Here is a 22,505-nt window from a genome sequence, read left to right as displayed (position 1 = left end):
CAAAATAAGCTACAGTGCATGTGTTCATGGTAATGACAGGACATGTCGCCCAGTGCCACAGTAGCTGAGTTTTTGGAGTAGCTCTAGGAATGACATTGTCATTTGGTCATTCTGCCAAATTGGATAATTTGCCTTAAAGGGTAACCACCGTTTTTTTCAACCTGGACCCTTTTTTCTTATGTTTTTGTGTCTAAGTGTCCGACGGGAACAATAATCTTTGACATTGGTCCAGTATTAAGCGAGATCGCTGCCAGATCGCTGCCAGATCGCTGCCGACCGCAGCAATCTCGCTTAATACTGGACTGGACTATTCACGTTCACATAAATGCTTGTTTTGCCACTGACAGGCTCAGATTAATATTCTGTTAAGTGTCTGACAGCATTATATAAAGGATTTCTAAGGAGGTAAACCTTTCTGTTAAAAAGTAAGATCCTTTTTTTAAACATTAAAACATTGCGTTCGCTAAAGCGTTCGCTAAAGCCATGAAGTGTATTTTACGATGCTAAAATATAATTTATTTACATGGATGTAAATAAACAGTAATTTTAGCATCTTAAAATACACTTCATTAAAAGTCGACAGAAACTATGAAAAGCTGTTTTGGGTCATCTTTCCACTTTTACAACCATCACAACTCTAGTTGTGGTTGAAATAAACACATAGATTACCGATTTACATGTGAAAATATGTTCGCTCTATACACGCTAAAAGTATTGCTTTGTAAATGGAGTCTGGTGGGTTCAGCGCTAGCGACTTCAGAGCTGTTTCTGGTTAAACAGAAAGGTCCCAAAGAGGTTTTATCTCTGTAGGGATGTTGTCAGACTTGAGCCTTTCAGTGGAAAAATAAAGCACTTTTAGTGGACCAAATTGATGATGCACATTTGCCCCATAGGGTTACATCGCAGCCCGGTCTGTGGCTGCCGGTTACAGCGTTCTTAATGCTTAATACCAATGTCAAAGGTTGTTGTTCCAATCAGTCACTTAGACACAAAAACATAGGAAAATAGGGTCCAGGTTGAAAAAATGCTAGTTACCCTTTAAATTTGGCATGGTCCCCAAAAAATGAATCCTAATGACTTTTAGGATCCTATGGTCAGCTCAGGCTGCTTGTTTTTTTTCTTACATGATGTGATGCATATGAAACTTCATATTTCATACGCAAGGGTGAATCTGATGTTTAACCATAACTTGGGACACCTGTCAACCCCTTGCAGACTTCTAACAGTTTTGTTACTAACAAATATCCAACTAGGAATGATCTGTTTCTGTTTTAAAGTGCTCATATTATGCTTTTTGGCTTTTCCCATTTCATTTATTGTCTTATATATCTTTTTTGTGCACGTTATAGGTTTACAAGGTGAAAAAGCCCAAAGTCCACCCCAAAGGGACAGAAAACACTGTTCACAAACTGCTCCAAAGAGCTCTATTGTAGTCCAGCCTTTACTTCCATGATGAACATGCGTCACTTTGTACCACACGTTATAATGCTCGCCTAGCTGCTAGCATGGTACACCCTCATATTCTGCTTCTGACTGGCTAGTAGTCCTTACCTAGGTACTGCACATCTGCGACTCCCAACAAAGATGGAACAGAAGTGAGATGTCTCACTCTGTAGCTAAAACAGAGAGCTCAACACACAGGGTGAAAAGAGGAGCTGCAGCAATGTGCAGTACAACAAAAATATGGTGTTTTTTGAAAATTAAACCATGTAAACCTATTCTGGTACAACCTCTAAATACAATTATGAACTTGAAAATGAGCATAATATGAGCATTTTAATTCATTAGTGGTTGGAGTCAGTTTGCAGGCATTCATCTTTTTATCATATAGTTTTTGGACAACAATGGAGCTCTATAGAACAGAGGAATGAGATACAATACTTGTTAGTAGAATTAATTCACAGTTGGTTTGGGTCTGCATGTGGGATTTGTTGACAAGATAAGTATAGAATATTATCAGACCTATACTTTAAGGGACTTACTATCTAAATTCCCCTCTCTTGTAATATTTATTGTGTAATTATATAGTATGTACATTATGCTCATGTAGATATCTAAACCTTTCAGTACTTTCTTTTCCCATGGTGTGTAAAGATGTACTTTGACAGTAGTTGTGTTTCCATTCACATATTTTTATGGTTGAGTATTGCATTAGAAAAGCTGAATGGAAACGACAAAATTTGATAAAACTTCCTCAATTGTGCAAAAACGTTGAGGTGGTTTCTGACTTTTGTTGAAAGAGTTAAAACGTGATATGGAAAGGTCTTTGCCAAATAAACTGACGTAGCGAACATTTAACTCACATGACTGATCAACTGTTCCCGCTGTCTGCGTCTTCCTAGATCACTCATAACGTTTCTTCGTCTTTTTGGAGAGGAAATAGACAGCGTCATGGGAGAACATTTAAAACTTGCCCAATTGAACCAAATTCCTGCAGACCCCTCTCCATTTTCTCCATCTTTGTACCATTGGTACAAGGTGACTTGTTTTGTTCTCGGTTAGCAATCTCTACTTCTTGTACTCTGTTTACTGGCGCATTACAGCCATGCTTAGCCTAAAGTGTTCACGCCAAACAAGTGAGTGATGCCCTCTGTTCACAACTCTGTGAACCTCTGTGGCAGTATACTCCATTAAAAAATGTACACCTAGAGGCCTGCCAGCTCTTCTTGCAACAACCCCTGATGCCTTCTAAGCTCTATCACAGGCAGGATGCCATGGCGTGTCTGCAGGAGTGTGCAGAGGTAATGACACTCAATAAAATAGCTTCTGTGTCCAGCTCCTTGTGTGTGTGTGTGTGTGTGTGTGTGTGTGTGTGTGTGTGTGTGGGGCGGGGCTGATGGGGTGGGAGGGGGAGTACTCTTTGATATGTTCCAGGAGGCTTTATATGGCACCTGTTGGAGTGGGAGGTGGGAGGTGGGGAAAGTTCCGGGCTCTGTGTGGAACGTCTTATACGGTGACTGTGCATAAAAAATAGATTTGTGAACAAAAACAAAGTGTGTTTCCCACACAACAAAAAACACCACTGTCAAACCACAGCCCTGTCTGTATTCAATTATGAGTGCATGTTGTATTTGCATGCTGACTCTTTAAATATCTGGCCAGTAGATGTAGTTTACCACAGCAGGCTGTTTTCATTCACTGTTTGTACTTATACCTATGAAACATAATGCACTATTTAATTTGTATATAACCGGAATCGGGAGGCAGGACATGCAGGGCTGCCTCTAGGGAGGAAGTCAGACAACGTAGTATAAAGAGCAACAAAGAGGCCGGGTGCATGGATGGGTCAAACTAACACAGGACTTTGATCCAGCAGTCCACTGTCCGTGTCCCGCGTGAAAGCAAAAGTTGTACCTTAAGTAACTTAAAGCTTTAGTGCGTAACATTTTGATATTAATAAACGTCCGTTACATTCAAGTCATTGCCAAATGATTTGCTACAAAGCTAATTAAGACTATCAGCTCCACACAACTCTCTCTGTATTTCTCAGTATGTTCAGAAGATTGTGTCGTCCAGTGACTTTCTCGCACAGCAACTGGAGTGAAGATAATTACCTCTTCTGTAGAGTTCCGCGGTCACGGAAGGCTTGTATCATGTGGACGCACCCAACAGTTTTGTTGTCATTACTTAGAATTCCTCATGGGGGCGACAGAAACTACACTCCATAGCTTGAAGTACTTAACTGTCATGTCTAGCTCCCGCTCATAAGGTCATGTTTATTTCTGTATGTTGTTCTGTATGTTGTATAATGCATTTTATTCATATAGCGCTTTAGAACACTCACTCAAGACACTTTAAAGGGTTTTTATGTGATTTAAACATGGGCCAATTGTTGCAGTCACAGATGTGTTTGGGGAGAGAGTTTCAGAGGGAGGGGGCAGCTATAGAAATGGCTCTGTCACCGCAGGTCCGGCACTTGGTCCTGAGTGGTGGAGACAGGAGGTTGGCATCAGAGGGAGCGGAAGTTGCAGGAAGGAGCGTGCTGCTGGAGCAGGTTGGTGAGATAGAGCAAGGGCGTAAGCGAGCGTCCACAAAGCGTACCTCCTATGGAGCCATTTTGTTGCTAACAAGCCATCACCCGCTGTTAGAATCCCATTGACTGCCATTCATTTTGGCACCACTTTGACAGCGAATAACTAGCCAATCAGAGGCAGAGTGGGGTCATGCCTTCACCATTCTAAGAAATGCAAATTTGGTGGCTCATGGCCAAGAGGGTAAGCGAGCGTCTGGAAAGCGTACCTCCAATGGGGAGTTTCTGAGACTAACAAGCCATCACCTGCTGCTATCATTTTTTTGACAGCGAATAACTTTACATCTGAAGCGTTTAAAGACTATTTGTCCATTGTTGATTTCTAAAGAAACACGACAATGTATGAAAGGCTCCATTACCTTGTATCTCACGTTATGGCTCCATAGCGACATAGCTAACCACGTGACTTACTGTCGCATAGTAGAGGAATTACCATACAGTACAGGAGAAGTTTGCAGGCAGTTTCGACTTACATTAGCTGTTTAAGTTTAATTACTAATGTTAACTAGCATTTTAGTTAGCAATAATTAGCCTGTGCCTATGTTATCTCCTTACATATACCTACGCTCTCCGTCTCTGCAAGATTGGGAATGATTGAGATTTCTCTTGGCACAGCTACCAAGACTTACAACTTTCAGACAGGTTGCTCACGTCACATCTACGTCGTCTCTCTCAGTTGGAGGCTGCGCAGTAACGCTCAGCCATCACCAGAAAAGTGCTTCTAATAGACTTCACTTGTCTCCGTGGAAATCTACGGCGTCACATTATCCATTTCTTTTACTGTCTATGGATAGGAGGGGGCCTGGTGTGCAGAGCATTTCCTGTTTGTGTCGAAGCGCCGCTCCTGTAGCCTAGCAACCGTGACAGCTGCATCTGATAAGTGATCAAAACATTAACTACAGCACCGAAATGGAGCCAGAAGTTTTCTTAACCATTTGGTCAAGTGTCTCAAAGAGAGAGAAGGATAAATATATAACCCTCATGTACATGTGAACATCTCGTCTTCAAGACCAGGAGAGCTCCTGTCAGCTCACAGCGGGCACTTTGAGCATGACTGGCCGGCCCCACAGAGCTAACGTTACCCCCACAGAGCTAGCTGGCGTCAGGCCAGTTCATGTAGCTCCTATAATCCGAAGCAAATATGGAGCAAATTTTTTATTTGCCATACATTTTCATAACACTGTATTATATATTCAACATCTACACAGTTAAGTTCTCGCTTAAAACATTCTCAGAATTAAATGATGAAATAGCAGACGCAAATTGTAAAAAAAGTCGCTGGCTGTTTGTGTTTGCCTGTGCTTTTGCTTGAATGCCAAAATGAATGCTGGGAATCCTGGGGCTGCGAAGGATACAACAGTTGTATCCTCCGAAATTTTTAAAAGGAGGCCGATTTGTGGAGCGCATTTGAAAAATGTTATTCAATGTGACAGCCTTCGTCATGCTGGTGTGACACAAACTGTCTACGCCTCTGAAGGCTGCAGCCCCTGAATTGGGACATAGCTACCGTCTTGTCGCGTTTCAGGTCACTTCACTTCCTGGTCTTTGTCTTCCTTCTCGCAATGTTTGATTACTGCTGCTCCCCTAATGTGCTGCACCTGTGTCCAACTGTCTCCACCTGCCCCTTTTCTCAGTCCTGTGCCAGTTCGTCTTGTACCGCCCGTGTCAGCGTTCCAGCCGGTTTTCCCCGTGTGCTTCTTGTGAGTTTTTCGACATGGCTTTGTCGTCTGGTTTGGCTATCTACCTCTGAGTTTTTGGCACTTTCACCTGTGTTTTTTGGTAAGTTTGTGTATACTGTAAACTGTTTGGACTTACCTGAGAATAAGTCGTGCATTTGTTAGTCCATTACCCTGTGTGAGTTTTCTGTCATTCACTAACACCATGTATGTAAGTTACATAAGAAACCCAAACCACTATCTTTTTCCTAAACATAGCCAAGTAGTTTTAATGCCTAAACAGGTTCTGCACTGCAGGGGCTTGGGCAGGCACACCTGTTGTTGCTGGACATTCGTAGGATAAAGCATATCATACAAACCATTGTAGGTTGACCACACACCTTCACATGATTTGTTGCAGGAGAAAAATGTTGCACCCAGCCTCATGATACACAAAAAGAGTTTTTCTTATGGAAATAAATTTAATGAAGCCTGTGTCAGTGCAGCCAGGATATATACATCTTCTATGTCACATAGGCTTTTTTTGACTGATTATGTTGCTTTGTGAAGCTCTCAGTATATAGTTTAATCAGGACACTAACTTCCCTCAGCACACCTGAGTCATCTTCTGATCCAGGCGACCATGCCATTTTTTTGTTTTTCTGGGTCAAAATTTGAAATGAAAACTTTTTTTTCAACATTTAACTTGTCTTTTTCGACACGCTTTTCCCGACGTTTTTGTCACTTTTCCTGATGTTCGGTCACTTTTTAGACATTTTTGTCAATTTTTTAACGTTCTTTTACCATTTGTTTTTTCAAATGCTGTAAAATTGAAATAAAACACCCAAATTCAATGAAAATTGATCATTTATTTTACTTGTGAAGAGCGTTGTATGGAACCACCCCCAGCACCAGCTGTTCTGGTGCTGTTAAAGAACCTTGTCAATGCAACACAATCAGTGAAATTGCACTTCTCATTCGCTGTTCTTCTCAAATGTACATATGCAAACAGATGTTTAAGAAGGTTTCTACACCCATTAACTGGAAGAGTGGAAATAAGGCTTGTGCATCTGCCCCCGGCTCCACAATGATAGAGATTTATAAAACAGAACCAGGTGTACATGCAGCTTTACAAATCTGACAAATGCAATGCATATTCACACTATTGTCTTTGTGTGTATGCATAGTTTTCGTGAATCTACGACTAAAACAAACGTGTTTTTTTTTAATGCATCTGACCCCTGCTGTCTGTTGATGTCACTCCTATGTGATCTTGTTAAACTGTTCAGTCTCTCTCTGAACTCCCAGGCAGATTTTATGAAGAGCAGCATATGAGTCCATTTTCGTGCTTGAGTATTTTGGGTTACAGTTACATTCCTGCACCTTTGGGTCAGTGGAAACACGGGTTTTAAAACGAAGAGGTTTAAAGAAGCGCTTCATGTGTTGCTGATTAGTCATTAAACGTCTGCACACTGTAAACACACACTGTGAGTGCATTAGAACCATGTTATGCAACATTTGTTTTTGAGCCTCTGTTAGGATTAGATGAGTTTTTCCATGACTGCTGACTCCCCCAGCACTCAAACAACATCTTGACATTTATAGGATTCTGTCCAACAGTGATTATTGCCTATAGTACCAGCCAATTTATGGCACAGGGCCAAAACAAAGTTCTGAAATTAAAATCAAGGGTAACCTACACTATATACAGCTAATTTGCAAAAAGCGTAAGGTTTAACGTTAATTTCAGTCTGCAATCTTTCGCGTTGCTTTTGAAAGGAGTAAGTTGCAGAATTGATGGCAGCAGTCCACCATCTAAATCTTCCTCTAGGTGTTAGCTAAAAAACTTCTCTCAAGCTAAACATAGAAAATTATCAGTATTTTAGAGAACAAATGAGTGAAGCCAGTTTATTAAGGATTCACTGCTCTGCAGTTAGGGCTCATGTAGCTGCGCCAGTGGTGGAATGTACATAAGTACATTTACTCAAGTACTGTACTTAAGTACAAATTTGAGGTATTTTCTTCATATGACACTTTCTACTTCTACTCCACTACATTTCAGAGGGGAAAGTTGTACTTATTACTCCAGTACAATTATTTGACAGCTTAAGTTACTTTAGTTAAATTTAACTGGCAGCTATTTTGATAATCTTGAGGCATTTTTCATACAAAAATTTCAAACATTTCATGGGTCCAGTCCCTCCAATGTGATGACTTGCTGCTTTTGCTCTTAATGACTTTGGATGATTCTAATTATTTAATAATTATGAGGTTTGAACTAAACTTAGCACAAAAAGTAAGGAAATTTGTGTTTGGTAGATTATTTCTCTGTGGTAACAATGCTTTTTGGCAATAAACTTATACTGTTGGAAAGCCTGTTTAGTTCCCTTTCAAATGGTGCCCCATTTGTAAGGAACATGCATTTGTGGGATGATCAGCAGCGCTGAGTATGTGGGTTGCGCCCATGAAAAATGTTGAGCTTCTGGTAGCCCCAGGTGCTGCCAATCTGGTGCCTGCAACCAGTGGCAATCCCATATCTCCACAGTCTGGGACCGAACTCTATCCTCCAAGATGACAACGCTCGCCCCCACAGGGCGGGGTTTATCAGAGACTACCTCCAGAATGTGGGAGTGGAGAGGATGGAATGGTCTGCCAGCAGTCCTGACCTCAACCCCATTGAACACTTGTGGGATCAACTCGGGCGTGCTGTTAGTGCCAGAATGACCAACACAACCACGTTGGCTGACTTGCAACAAATGCTGGTTGAAGAATGGGATGCCATCCCACAGCAGTGTGTGACCAGGCTGGTGACCACCATGAGGAGGAGGTGCCAGGCTGTTGTGGCTGTGTATGGTTCTTCCACACGCTACTGAGGCTCCTGTTTGTGAAATGAATAAATTGTTAAATTGCCAATATGTCTTGTTTCTTCAAACTTCAAATCATCCAATCCACCAAACACCAAACGAGTCAATGGCAGAATAAGCTGTTTGGCATTGGCAGAGATGATTTGGCAAATTTTTCATGGGCGCAACCCACATACTCAGCGCTGCTGCTCATCCCACAAATGCATGTTCCTTACAAATGGGGCACCATTTGAAAGGGAACTAAACAGGCTTTCCAACGTTATAAGATTTATTGCCAAAAAGCATTGTTACCACAGAGAAATAATCTACCAAACACAAATGTTCTTACTTTTTATGCTAAGTTTATTAGATGGACAAAACAAACATGGTGAATATGTCACTTTGGGCTCTGGGTAATTGTGACAGGTATTATTTGTTTTTTTGCAAACCAAACAATTGATTAATCGAAAAAACAGTGGCGGTTCTGAGCCTGCTTGAACCCCCCCTTTGGCCACCCTAACTGTGGCAAATAATTTCGATCTCGACGGACATTACCGTCTTTAAAAGTCCGTAGTGAGCTCCGTCTTAAAGGGTAACTACCATTTTTTTCAACCTGGACCCTATTTTCCTATGTCTTTGTGTCTAAGTGACTGATGGGAACAACAATCTTTGACATTGGTCCAGTATTAAGCGAGATCACTGCAGTCGGCAGCGGCGTAACAAGCTACAATGTTACAATGTACAAAGTTAATAGGGCAATTGTCCAGCTTGTATTTACCTTCACAAAAGTGCTCGTTTTGACAGGCTCAGATTAATATTCTAAGTGTCTGACAACATTATGGAAAGGATCCCTTCAGAGATAGACCTTTAAAACCTCTTTGAGACCTTTCTGTTTAACCAGAAAAAGCTCTGAAGTCTAAAGCGCTAAACACACCAGACTCTATTTAGCGTGTACAGAGCCAAAATATTTTCACATGTAAATCAGTAAACTATGTGTTTATTTTAATCAAAACTAGAGTTGTGATGGTTGGAAAAGTGGAAAGACAACCAAAAACGGCTTTTCATAGTTTTATTTTGTTTCGATCGACTTTGAAGTGTATTTTACGATGGTAAAATGATTTTGCAGATGTTTTTATGTATAAAAAAAAAGAAAAGGATCTTACTATTTAAGAGAAAGGTTGACCTCCTTAGAAATCCTTTCCATAATGTTGTCACACCCTTAAATATTAATCTGAGCCTGTCAGTGTCAAACTTTTGTGACGGTAAATACAAGCTGGACAATTGCCCTATTAACTTACATTGTAGCTTGTTTCGCCGCTGCAGACTGCAGCGATCTTGCTTAATACTGGACCAATGTCAAAGATTGCTGTTACCATCAGTCACTTAGACACAAAAACATGGGAAAATAGGATCCAGGTTGAAAAAAAAACGGTAGTGACCCTTTAAAGCTAGAGTAAAGATTGGTGTCAAATGAATCGAGACGACCTAAGGAATCCATTGGTACCAACCATGACATGCTAGCTTCATCTAGCGCGTTTTGATTATCCTTCGTTATTTTCTGCAACGAATGCTGGATATCTGCATAGTCTTTAGTAGTCTTAGAGCCTTTAGTGTTTGCAGACTCCTGGTAGCAGGTTACACTAAGAACCAGGCTGCATCTAAAATTCCACACTAACATGCAATTTAGTAGGCTAAAACAGTATGTGAGATTTTTTAGTATGTCCGAAACCTTAGTATGAAACCAATAGTATGTGAATTGCATACTATTTCTGATAAAATATTACAGTATGCAATACTGGACACTACGCTGGCAAAAGTATCGTGATAGTAATGTGATAGTAATGACAACAATCGAAACAGACAAACGGACAGCAGCCAAGGAGCTCTATAACGCCAATAACGCTCTTAATTTACATTTCTACATAATTAAACGACTGTTGTCTTGTTATTCACCTCTTTCAGTAATTTAAGCATTATCTGGTGTTGCCGCTAGAGCGAAGGTCGGCATGGGTTACCATGGTTACGGGTCTCCAACAGCAAGGAGGCTCTCAGGTTAAGTTAAAAATTACAGCTTAGTGCGTCCGAAAAAAAAACACGCTACTAACGATAGTATACATATTGAGTATGTAGTGCAGAGTATGAGATTTCCGACGCATGGGCTGTCCATGGTAACCAATGAGCTATGGGATTTATCTCCTTAATCAGGCTGTTCTCAAGAACCATTCAGCGCTTTCAAGCCGCAGAGTGGAGTTTGCTTCCCAGGGAACACAAAAGACTTTCACTCAGAAAATGCGTGTTCCTCGGGAGTGTTTTAATCCAAACCACAATTTTTTTCCTAATCTTAACTAGTTGTTTTGGTGCCTAAACGTAACTGTCATTGCCAGTTTTCAGCTAAACTCAACTGTAATGTCCGCCAAAACAACCGGCAGCTTGCGGTGCCCTGTCCCCGGCTCAAAGTCACTTTTTATCGGGTAAACTGAACTACCAAGTGGCGCTGAAACAGCGACATATCACGGAGCTCTGTAGCTGCCTACCAGTAACCTATTCTCGGGTAAACTCAACTACCAAGTGCCGCTGATTCGGCTCTCTCACGGAGCTGTAGCCAGCATCACGTGACCAGCCGGCAGTCGCCTATTTTCGTAAGCGGATCGGTGTGCATACATTTTACGAACCCAATCATCAGAATGTGTTAGGTGACACATTCTGATGATCGGGTTCGTAAAACTTTTGAAGGTGCCAGACATGGTAAGAGCATTATCATAACATGTCCGCTGCTTATATCTGTACCCAATTTCTGCAAAACGCTCCCAACGAAATTTAACAGGGCCTCACCAGTGTGGCTTGTAATGGGCAAAAATGTCTGAGGATACATAATGGAGGTCAGTAAATTGTCCACATATGTTACATCAGGTGTAGAGTCCACACTAATCAAAAAGTACTTTGCTGTTTTGACACGGCTCACTACTTCAACAAGCACTTTCTCTCTCATTATGTGCACAAACTCCGGGCACACAGTTTTATAGATGTATGAAGGAATTCCGCTACCAGTGTTTACATATTTGTCAATACTGAGATTATAAGAATGGATCAAATTGACTGATCAGCTCCAAATATGCCCAAATAATTCCCATTATCAGCCTGTCCGAAGGTCGGACTGTGACCCCACAGAGGAACACCCCACTTAACAATTTGATTATATATTACATTATATTATTTATTTCATGTAATATTTGTATATGGGCATGTATAGAGTTGTACACTTCTCCAGCAAAAATAAGATAACAGGCAAAAAGGTGTGTGTGTGTGTGTGTGTGTGTGTGTGTGTGTGTGTGTGTGTGTGTGTGTGTGTGTGTGTGCGTGCGTGCGTGTGTGTGTGTGTGGTCCTTAAGCCCTCAAATGAACAGTTTTTTGTGGTTATGCATTTACGTTACACGGACAGTATCATTTCAGTTTAAGTCTGTAGGCAAGCATAGCGTATAGAGTGCTTCTGAAACCAGGCCCAGGTTTCCTTCTGACAGTCTACTGAGCAGGGTGTTAAACAGAAATGTCAAATGTATAAGATGAATCAGCACTTCTGATAGGAAGTCAAGTGTATTTTTTTACGACTGTGACTAACTTCTGTGTGACTGTGAAGACAGTAGGACATTCCAACTGGATGCTAAATCAGAACAACTCAATACTAAGCACTGCAGCATAGGGACACAGAGTGTAGAAAGTGGTGTTATCTTGCCCATAGTTGTACCAAAAATTCTGTGTGTGTGTGTGTGTGGCTCTCACTATGTCCCCAGTGTCGGGTAGGTTGCCAAGTAGACAAAAAGTCAAACAATGCAAGAAAAGCAATCACAATGTGCGTGCATGTTCATGTTCATGTGCGTGTGTGTGTGTGTGTGTGTGTGTGTGTGTGTGTGTGTGTATGCATGCGTGCAGAAGTCATCTTAGATTTGATATAGGGAAGATCATACTACTGATTACTGACTAATGATTAAAAAAAGATACACACTCGCATTCTCAATGTACATGATGACTTTAATCAGTTTATCTTAAAAATGTACATGAAAGTACGTGCATTCACTGTAATTTAAATTGTGCTTTGCTTTAGCCTACAGTGCCCTCATCACTCAGATGTCACTTGGAATTTTGCAGATGTGAACTAGTAATGAATTTAAAACAAAAACTAGTACAAAGGCTCTTTATTCCAAAATGAGGGCAACCACATTTGGCGTAAATTCACACCTGCTTTTACAGAATGATGACTAAAATGGACTTTCCCCTGTCAGAGATTTAACAGAAACATTTGATTTTGATTTTCCATGTTTTGCAATGTTTTTTTATGTCTTCTGAGAAGTCTTTTGTGGGAAAGTAAATTCTTACTTCACCTTCTAGTAATAAACAACAGCTGCCCATGTTTATGTTTATCACAGCATCTTTATCTGCAGATTTCTGCTCCAGATGTGTGCCATCTATCCACCACCTATCGCAACAGTGCAAAGGTTCACGTCCCCATTACCAAACCGCGGGGTTACTTGGCTGCAAGGGCAACAGGCTTGTCACAGCGCTGTGGCAGGTGTGGCCTACCATTGTGGTCAGATGCAGCTGGGTTGTAGCGTACTCCACATACACACACACACACACACGTACATACACACCCACTGACAAATACAAATACACAGAACTTCTTGTATCGCTGGTCCCTGTTGTGTTTACAGTCATCCTAGTACCTCAAAGGATGGCCAGGTGATGGTTTGACTCAAGAATGGACAATAATTTGTTTAGAATTCTAAATGTGAATGCCTGTATGTTTGTAGTATATATAGACAGCCGTTTTAAGCCATCATCTTGTCTCAGTCTACATGAAAGGCTGACTCAGCTGATGGATGTTCATTAGGTTTACCTGTACTTTGTCAGTTTCAGCAGTAGTTCATCAGCCTCAGCTGTAGTTGTAGTTGTAGTTGTAGTTGTTAGGCTCATCTGTTGGCAAAAAACAATGGGGTTAAATGGCAAAATGTTGAATCTGGCTGAACCTTTGCTGCAAGCACACATTCATGGTGGATCAACGGGAGTACATTTCGAGGATAAAGCCTGATGTCAGGCTTTGCCCCTCACCTTCCGCTCTCTGTTTGTTGCCGTTCTCAAAATCCCTTCGCTACGGGAAACAACAACAAACCTCGATATAGCAAGCCACACGCTGAAAATAATAAGTTTTGAAGAATATTTAGATCGTGCAACAACGCAGGCCTGCTCGCTGCTTTTAGTGAATAATTGTAAAGATTTACAAAGAATATTTTACAAGATTATCTTTACACCTGTCATTACTATCCAAATGGGACGTTTTGGGCCGATGGGGGATTGCTATAGACAAAGTACACACAGCAAAACACTGGTAAGAACATATTTGACCATGTATCCAGCTAATTTATATAGCTCACGTTACTGTATTGTGTGAACAGTTACCTTCATTTAATATGTATGTGGCATTTTCTTTTGCGGGTGCAAATGTTCCACCAAAACAAGTTATTTTCCCGATTTTGCAGAGCTACCGTCACTGCGTGAGACAATTGTGATTGGTTTGAAGATATTCAAACAACCCTGAGTGTATCCCTATTATAGAATGTATCTGTGTTGTAGCCAGACCTTACTCCACACAGCATCTACTGTTTACCACCGTAATGCCTTTCCAGAATTGTAAAATCCTGCCTCATACTGTAGTATTATAAACTGCTGTGGAGTGTTTTGGTGTCTTTCAAGCCTTTAAACTTTAATGTCGCATTGTCACCTGAAGCAACATGACACATGACACATGAATTTCATTCTGAGATACAAGCTGCTCTGGCCAAAAAAGACCCAACATGTAAAGATAGTGGAGCGGACAAAAGGTCTGCAAGACTCTTGACTCATGTGTCCAATAGATGGTAAGAATGGCAGGAGATCGTCTCTGGCAGCCATGAGCATAGATGGTAAAAGAATGGACAAAGCGCCGTAGACCTCCACGGAGACCAGTGAAGGATATTAGAAGCACTTTTCCGGTGATGGCTGAGCATTGTTGCACAGCCACCAACTGAGCTTGACAACGTAGATGTGACGTGAGCAACCTGTCTGAGAGCGTAGGTATATGTAAGGAGATAGCATAGGCACAGGTTAATTATTGCTAACTAAAATGCTAGATAACATTAGTAATTAAACTTAAACAGCTAATGTAAGTCAAAACTGCCTGCGAGCTTCTCCTGACTATATGGTAATTTGTCTACTATGCAAAAGAAAGTCGCGTGGTTATGACACAATCGTTTGCCTATTTTTACAAAAACACCTGCTATGGAGCCATAACGTGAGATACAAGGTAATGGAGCCTTTTATACATTGTCGTGTTTCTTTAGAAATAAACAATGGACAAATAGAGTCTTTAAACGCTTCAGATGTAAAGTTATTCGCTGACAAAGTGACGCCAAAATGAATGGCAGTCAATGGAATGCTAGTGGCGGGTGATGGCTTGTTAGCCTCAGAAACTCCCCATTGGAGGTACGCTTTCCAGACGCTCGCTTACCCCCTTGGCCATGAGCCACCAAATTTGTATTTCTTAGAATGGCGAAGGCATGACCCCCCCTACTCTGCCTCTGATTGGCTAGTACAGGGGTGAGATTGGTTAGGATTAGGGTAAAAATACCAGGGTAAGCCAATTTAGTAAAGTATTGAATAAAGCTAGATTTATACTTCTGTGTAAAATCTATGCCGTTGCTACATACGTAGGTACGTGGAGACACGAATCTACGCCGGACCCTAAGTTGTAGACTGACGTGCAACTCTCGAAAAAAGTAACAACATGTCGCGGCGACGCACGTCGCTCGGCCAGGGCTTGGTAGCGTTGCATTTCCCCCTGCTCATTTCCTGGTTCTCCTTCTCCATAAACAACATGAAATCAAGGAGAGGGTTAACTTTTCCTGGTACAGATTTTCCACCATGGTCAGAAAGCACAGGGGAGACACTTTGTTTCTCTCACTATGACTCTAGAGTCACTACTTGCTCCGAAGCAAATCGCCATCACTCTCTCACTTTCTCCCTCGCTCTATCACCCACTCCCCACACACACACATGCCCACTCGAGGCACAAGTATAAACATCAGGCCACTTAGCAGCTCTGCGTAGGGCCTCCGCAGAACCATAAATCAAGCTTAAGGCAGAGTACGGCGGGACATGCTTTCGCCATTCTAGGAAATGCAAAATTGCATCAAGTGGGAAATGACGATGAACCTGATCCAAAAAATGCCTACTAAATGGCCACATGACCCGGACAAGAAATAACTCTAAAAAAAGCCTTTGTCTGCTTTGCAGTGTTTACAGAAAATGTTGGATTGCAATGTAGCTTTAAAGCAGCCATATTATGCTCATTTTCAGGTTCATAATTGTATTTAAGGTTGTACCAGAATAGGTTTACATGGTTTAATTTTCAAAAAACACCATATTTTTGTTGTACTGCAGTGCTCTCTCTCACTGCTGCAGATTCTCTTTTCACCTGGGGCCTGTTTCACAAAAGCAGAATATATAAATCCAGGATAACTGATAAAGCGAGGCTTGACCTAGTCTAATCTGTGCATCCTGGCTTGGTGCGTTTCACGAAGGCCAAGCCAGGCTGAGGAGGACCGACTAGGTCGAGCCAGGCTGAAGTAATTCAGATAGACGCGCGTCCACGGCTTTCCTCAAAAGACCGCGAGGTCGATCACAGATTTACTGATGCCAAAATGGAGAATACGCATTGTACATACTTTATACAGAGTGAGCAGCAGCTTCTTGTGGAAGTATGATGATGTGAAACACATTTTTTGTATAAAAAGAAAAGAAACACAGCCGCTGTAATGAAACAGTGAGAGAAAGCGTAGCAGACGATCACGGACCGACTGAATGCGTAAGTAGCCTAAAAATATACATTAACTGACCTCTGCTCTGAACTGAAACCGTCATAATCATTCCATTCAAGGATTAGGTTACTAATCATTTGCACAAATGAACAGTTGTACTCTTTGCCTTAAAAGTAAGCAGAAGATAATGTTACTCAGGAAATTTACCATGAAGATCAATTTTCTACAATGCTAGAGTATGATGCGTAAATATCTCTTTCACTCTGTTCCTCCCTCTCTCTCATGGGCTAAAATATGAATTTCCTAAGTCATATTAACTTCCACTGCTCGCTTTTAATGCAAAGTGTACAACTGTTCGTTTTTGCAAATGACAGTGTCTCATTGAATGGTTTCAGTTAAGAGCAGTAGTTCATCAATGTATATTTTTAGACTATCATTCAGTCGGTGCGCTATTATCTGCCACGCTTTTTCTTGTGTTTTTTTTAATTTTTTTATAGAGGACGAGTTTCCTTCTCTACATATTATATGCCTTGCTCCCTTGTGGACATAGAAAATAAAGACACTGAAGAAATAAAATCTCTCTAAAATCTCTCTAAAATCTAGAAACTATTAAGATAATTAAGTGATAAATTCCATGCACACTGTAAACATGAATGGAACAGAGTATATTCATCAGTTATTTCCCCCCCCAGCAAAACATAAGGTCAAAAACCATTGGGGTGTCCTCTCCCTGTTACATGAATGTACAGTAGCCTACATCACTAGATAGTTACTGGTCCAGTGAACTAAGACTATAATTTGGGAGGATTGTACAATTAGGATATGTTCTTTAAATTGTACAATCCTCCCAAATTATAGTCCCAGTTTACTGGACAACACAATTTGTGTGCTAAGAATGCCAAATACCATGCACATGGAAGTGGAACAAACATGATCCTTATTGTTAAAGAATTAAAAAAAATGTATCAACTAAAATAATTCAAGGTGCATTAGTCAACTATAGAAATGTACAGCATTGTATATATTGCCCTAGTAACAGACTTCATTTAAAACACATTTGAAATTTTATCAGCCTTTTCTAATTATCTCAACAACTGCCATAATATATTCATCAAACTTCTAACAACAATATGAACAGCAGTCTTCATACAGCAATATAACAGTAACGATGACTGTCACATGAATAATTATAAAAAAAAATTATGGTCCCAACTTTAAATAATAACAGTACTTAAATGAACAGCAATATGCACCTGTTGTATTTTAATCCAGGCTGATAACAATAGGGTAAAACCACTGCTGGGTGATCAGAAAAGGCTCCAGGATTAAATAAATCCTGGCTGTTAGCCTGGTCGGGAGCAGGCTAGCTGCACAGAATAAATCTCCATGGTGATTTATGTGCCTCCACTTTTGTGAAACCGAGTCAAGGCTTAAATCATCCAGGATAACTGATAAAACCCGGCTTAATCCCTTATCTTGGTTTTGTGAAACAGGCCCCTGGTCTCTGTTTTAGCTACAGAGTGAGACCTCTTTTCTTCTTCTGTACTATCTTTGATTGCACTCGCACATGCACAGTAGCTCAGATGTAGATCATGTCAGCTAGCTAGCTCCATAGACAGTAAAAGAAAGGCTGTTTCTACAACTTCGGTCAGTTACAAGGCAGGATTAGCTGGGAGACTTCTAAATGAGGGCGCACATGTAAGTAGTTCTTTTGTAGATTATGGTGAACTTGTGTGTGTTGTAGCAGTGCTTTTAGCATGCTAACGCTACGAGCTAATGGTTGCGGTTAGCCTGCTCGTTTCGGATTGTGACGTCACAAGCCTTGGTGATTTTGAACAGCTCACCCAGAGACTGAAGGCAGGACACATTCAGAAACCGTATCTCACTCTAAACAGCATGGATGGATTTTTTTCAAAGTTTGTATGTGTGTGGAAGCACAAGAGACACAACAGAACACCCCAAATCCCAGAAAAAGTGATTTTTTCATAATATGGGCACTTTAAAATAAACGCTTGCCATCAGCCAAATACCTACAGTCCAATCCCTATTGGCGATAGTCAGTTGTTTCTATTCAGTACTCAGCTACAGTACAATATGACTCAATTCCAAGTGTCTGCTTCACACCCTGGTATGTTTACAAGAGTGATCATTTCATTAAAAGCACATGGAGCATAAATAAAATCCTAAACTTTTCCTGCCTTGCACTTTTTCATTAAATTTAAGCATTCCTTGGTGGAAGTGTAGAAAAAGCTGTGAATAGATGGACAGCTGGCTTTGTCTACGATCCCGAGGTTTGGTGAACTGCTGCCTTCTCAGAATTCTGTCAAGAAGCTGTCACTGAGGGGAAATACATATATTACTGCACTAAATCACACTGCTTTGACCACATAGGGAGTATAACACACACACAAACACTCACACACATATAGAGGGAGTGACCCATTGTCGTCGACTAGGGAGAATGAGCTAAGGCCCAGCTGTGTATGAGTGTGTGTGTGTGTGTGTGTGTGTGTGTGTGTGTGTGTGTGTGTGTGTGTGTGTGTGTGTGTGTGCGCGTGTGTGTGTGATGATAAAATTGTGATTGCACTGACCTAAGTAAGAGCGTCAGACTGAGAGCAGAAATGATGTAACACAGCACACGAGGAGAGCAAGAGATGGACAGAGCCAGGCAACATAAAGTGTGGGAAGAAGAAAGAGGAACAAGTAATAGAGATAATGAAAACTGAGCTAATGAAAAGACCAAATGCTTGGTGCAACAAAACACAATTTCCAACAGCTGGGGTATGAACAAATCACATTTACTTTGCTGCCAACTATTTTCCAAAACATATGTCAAGTTTTTTAAATGTCTGTCCTACCTTCCAGCAAATAACAAAATTAACTTGTTTTTTCTGACTTGCAAATTGTGCCAATCTAATGCTTTACCTAATTAAATGAAAAATAATGGCTGCCTGAAGTGTAAAAAACATTTAAGAAATGTAAAATGCAAAGGTATGGACGGTATTTAGCCTTAAAGGGTAACTACCATTTTTTTCAAACCTATTTTCCTGTGTTTTTGTGTCTAAGTGACTGATGGGAACAACAATCTCTGACATTGGTCTAGTATTAAGCGAGATCGCTGCAGTCAGCAGCGGCGAAACAAGCTACAATGTAAGTTAATAGGACAATTGTGCAGCTTGTATTTACCTTCACAAACGGGCTGTTTTTGCCACTGACAGGCTCAGATTAATATTCTAATTAATAAGTATCTGACAACATTATGGAAAGGATTTCTAAGGAGGTGGACCTTTCTGTTAAAGAGTAAGATCCTTTTTTTAAACATAAAAACATCCACGAAATTACGTTCACTAAAACCACCAGACTCGTCGTAAAATGCACTTGATTCAAAGTCGAAAGAAACAAACTAAAACTATGAAAAGATGTTTTGGGACGTCTTTCCACTTTTCCAACCATCACAACTCTAGTTTTGGTTGACATAGATAGTTTATCGATTTACATGTAAATATATGTTGGCTCTATACACGCTAAAAGTATTGTTTTTTTTAAATGTTTGGTGGGTTTAGCTCTAGTGACTTCAGAGCTGTTTCTGGTTTAACAGAAAGGTCTCAAAGAGGTTTTAAAAAGGTCTATCTCTGTAGTGGTCCTTTCCATAACATTGTCAGACACTACACAAATATTAATCTGAGCCTGTCAGTGGCAAAATAAAGCACTTATAGTGGACAAAATTGACGATGCACATTTGCCCCATAGGGTTACATTGCAGCCAGGTCTGTGACTGACGGTTACAGCGATCACACTTAATACCCTTTAGTGTAAAATGTATTTATAGTAAAAGACCTAAAACATGAATAATCACTGCTGCAATCCTGGTATATTGTTCAAGCTCATGTATACTGTATTAATAAAGGCACGCCGCAGTCTAACACTTATAGTTATCATAAGATTAGCACTGACAAAGACTGCAGTAAAATAGTATAATCGGCTATACCAAATTGGGAACAAAGAAGCAGAAAAAATCAGCAAGTTACAACATAAAAATGTGCACGATGCATTATAAAAAGCACTGAATATTTTAATGTGCGTCATAACACTTTCAACAGACCTTTTTTGTATGGTAGTGCAGTGCAGCTGCAGCTAAGATAGTTGTGTTCCAGTCAGCAAGCACAGACCAATAGTGTCTATTGTCAATGCTGGTCAACTTACCCAAATCCACTACAGACACTAATACAGTACTAATCCTGCTTATACTAACTACTACTACTATTTACGACTGCAAATGATTACGCCCAAAAAGCCACCCATAAATTACTACAGCAGCCACTCCAAACACTTTAATTGCTTTTATGGCAACCACCAAGAACACCACGCCAACCACCTTGTCACATATTGGGCTAAATGCCCACAATACCCTTAGCCACCTCTAAAACTCAAAAATACTAAGTGGCCACCTAGCATCACAACAGAAATCGCCTAATAACTCCTGAGCAGCCACCCCAACACTCTAGAAGCCACTGAACACCCCCCTGACATCTCCCTTGCAACCACTTTGATCACCCTTGCTACACCACTTGGGAATAATTAGCAAGCCCTAACATCTTAGCATGGCAACCTTACACCAAATGACTTTTCAAGCGATTCCACTGTCGCAGACTAATTTCCAATATCAGAATGAATCCTGAGAGTCTTGCTAGAGTTGTGCGCTCCCGTTGTCTCAATCGTTTGGTGTAAGGTGGTTATAAAACTCAGTCCGGGTCAGTCTTTTTCGTGTCTTGACGTTCCAACAAAATCAAACGTGTTATATTATGGTGGGTTTCAAGTCTTGGTAGTGAAGTTAAATCATGTGAACATTGTCAACAACCAATGGGTGCGCTCCCTCCAGCACCAAACAGGAAGCAGCAAACGGCTAGAGCCAGTGTTGTTTACGGATAAACGCTAAATAGGGAAAGTTGGCAATTTTCAACCCTTCTGAAGAGAGTCATCCAACGGATGTTTTTTTTTACCGGCAGACAAACGCGGACCTCCGGGTACTGGACACATTAATCTGCATGTACGGCAGAACAGAGAATCAGCCAACTTTCCCTTAAAGGACAATTCCGGCTCAAAACGAACCTAGGGGTTATTAACAGATGTGTACCCACTCTGTCGCTCTCTGGGACATGTTTTCATGCTAATCGAATGAGTTTTTAGCTTGAACGACGCTAACGCGGACCGCCGATTAGCTTACAACGCTAGTATTCGGGGCACAGGGAACGTAAAAACAAATTGCTATTTATACCACTAAAAAGGCTCAAAATATCACCAAACTTCAACGGTAGCATAATGAGGGTCCCTAAATGTTAACCGAAGCATTGAGAACTTTGTAAGTGTACAGACAGTTTATTGAAAAGATAGATTATAAAGACACTCGCGTTCATGTTTACATGCCGCTGCCGTCTTGGAAACCAATCATGACTTACAGCTGGCGATGCAAACTAAAATCAAAAGCAATTTGCTCAATATATCTGAAATAATCGCACTCTGTATAACTTGTCTAGTGTACTTACTCAGTGGATAACTGTCCATCGGGCCCCTCCAGTCTAGGTCGCCGAAAAAGTTTCAAGTACAGCCCTGTTTATCAGAGGGGAAATCTTCAGACTGTACAAAACACTGCGTCTCTTGGGCATCGTGACGCAGCAGGTCCCACTCCTTGCAACACAGACAGTCCTGTTCGGTGGCCATAGCTTCACAATGTCCGCAGGTACACCACCAGTTTCCCCGAAATACGAGGCTGCATTGATTACCGGTAGCTCTCTCTCTCTCGTAGCCCTTTCACAGAGCTCCCGCAGCTCTTTGTTCAATAAACTGTCTGTACACTTACAAAGTTCTCAATGTTTTGGTTAACATTTTGGGACCCTCACTATGCTACTGTTGAAGTTTGGTGATATTTTGAGCCTTTTTAGTGGTATAAATAGCGATTAGTTTTTATGCTAATCGGCGGTCCACGCTAGCGTCTTTCAAGCTAAAAACTCATTCGATACATGAAAACATGTCCCAGAGAGCGACAGAGTGGGTACACATCTGTTAATAACCCCTAGGTTCGTTTTGCTCCGGAATTGTCCTTTAAGTTACCAGCTAACTCTAGCGGTAGCTA

Source organism: Sander lucioperca, chromosome 11, assembly GCF_008315115.2.
Source record: "Sander lucioperca isolate FBNREF2018 chromosome 11, SLUC_FBN_1.2, whole genome shotgun sequence".
Taxonomy (NCBI): domain Eukaryota; kingdom Metazoa; phylum Chordata; class Actinopteri; order Perciformes; family Percidae; genus Sander; species Sander lucioperca.
Note: the sequence above shows the minus strand (reverse complement) of the source record.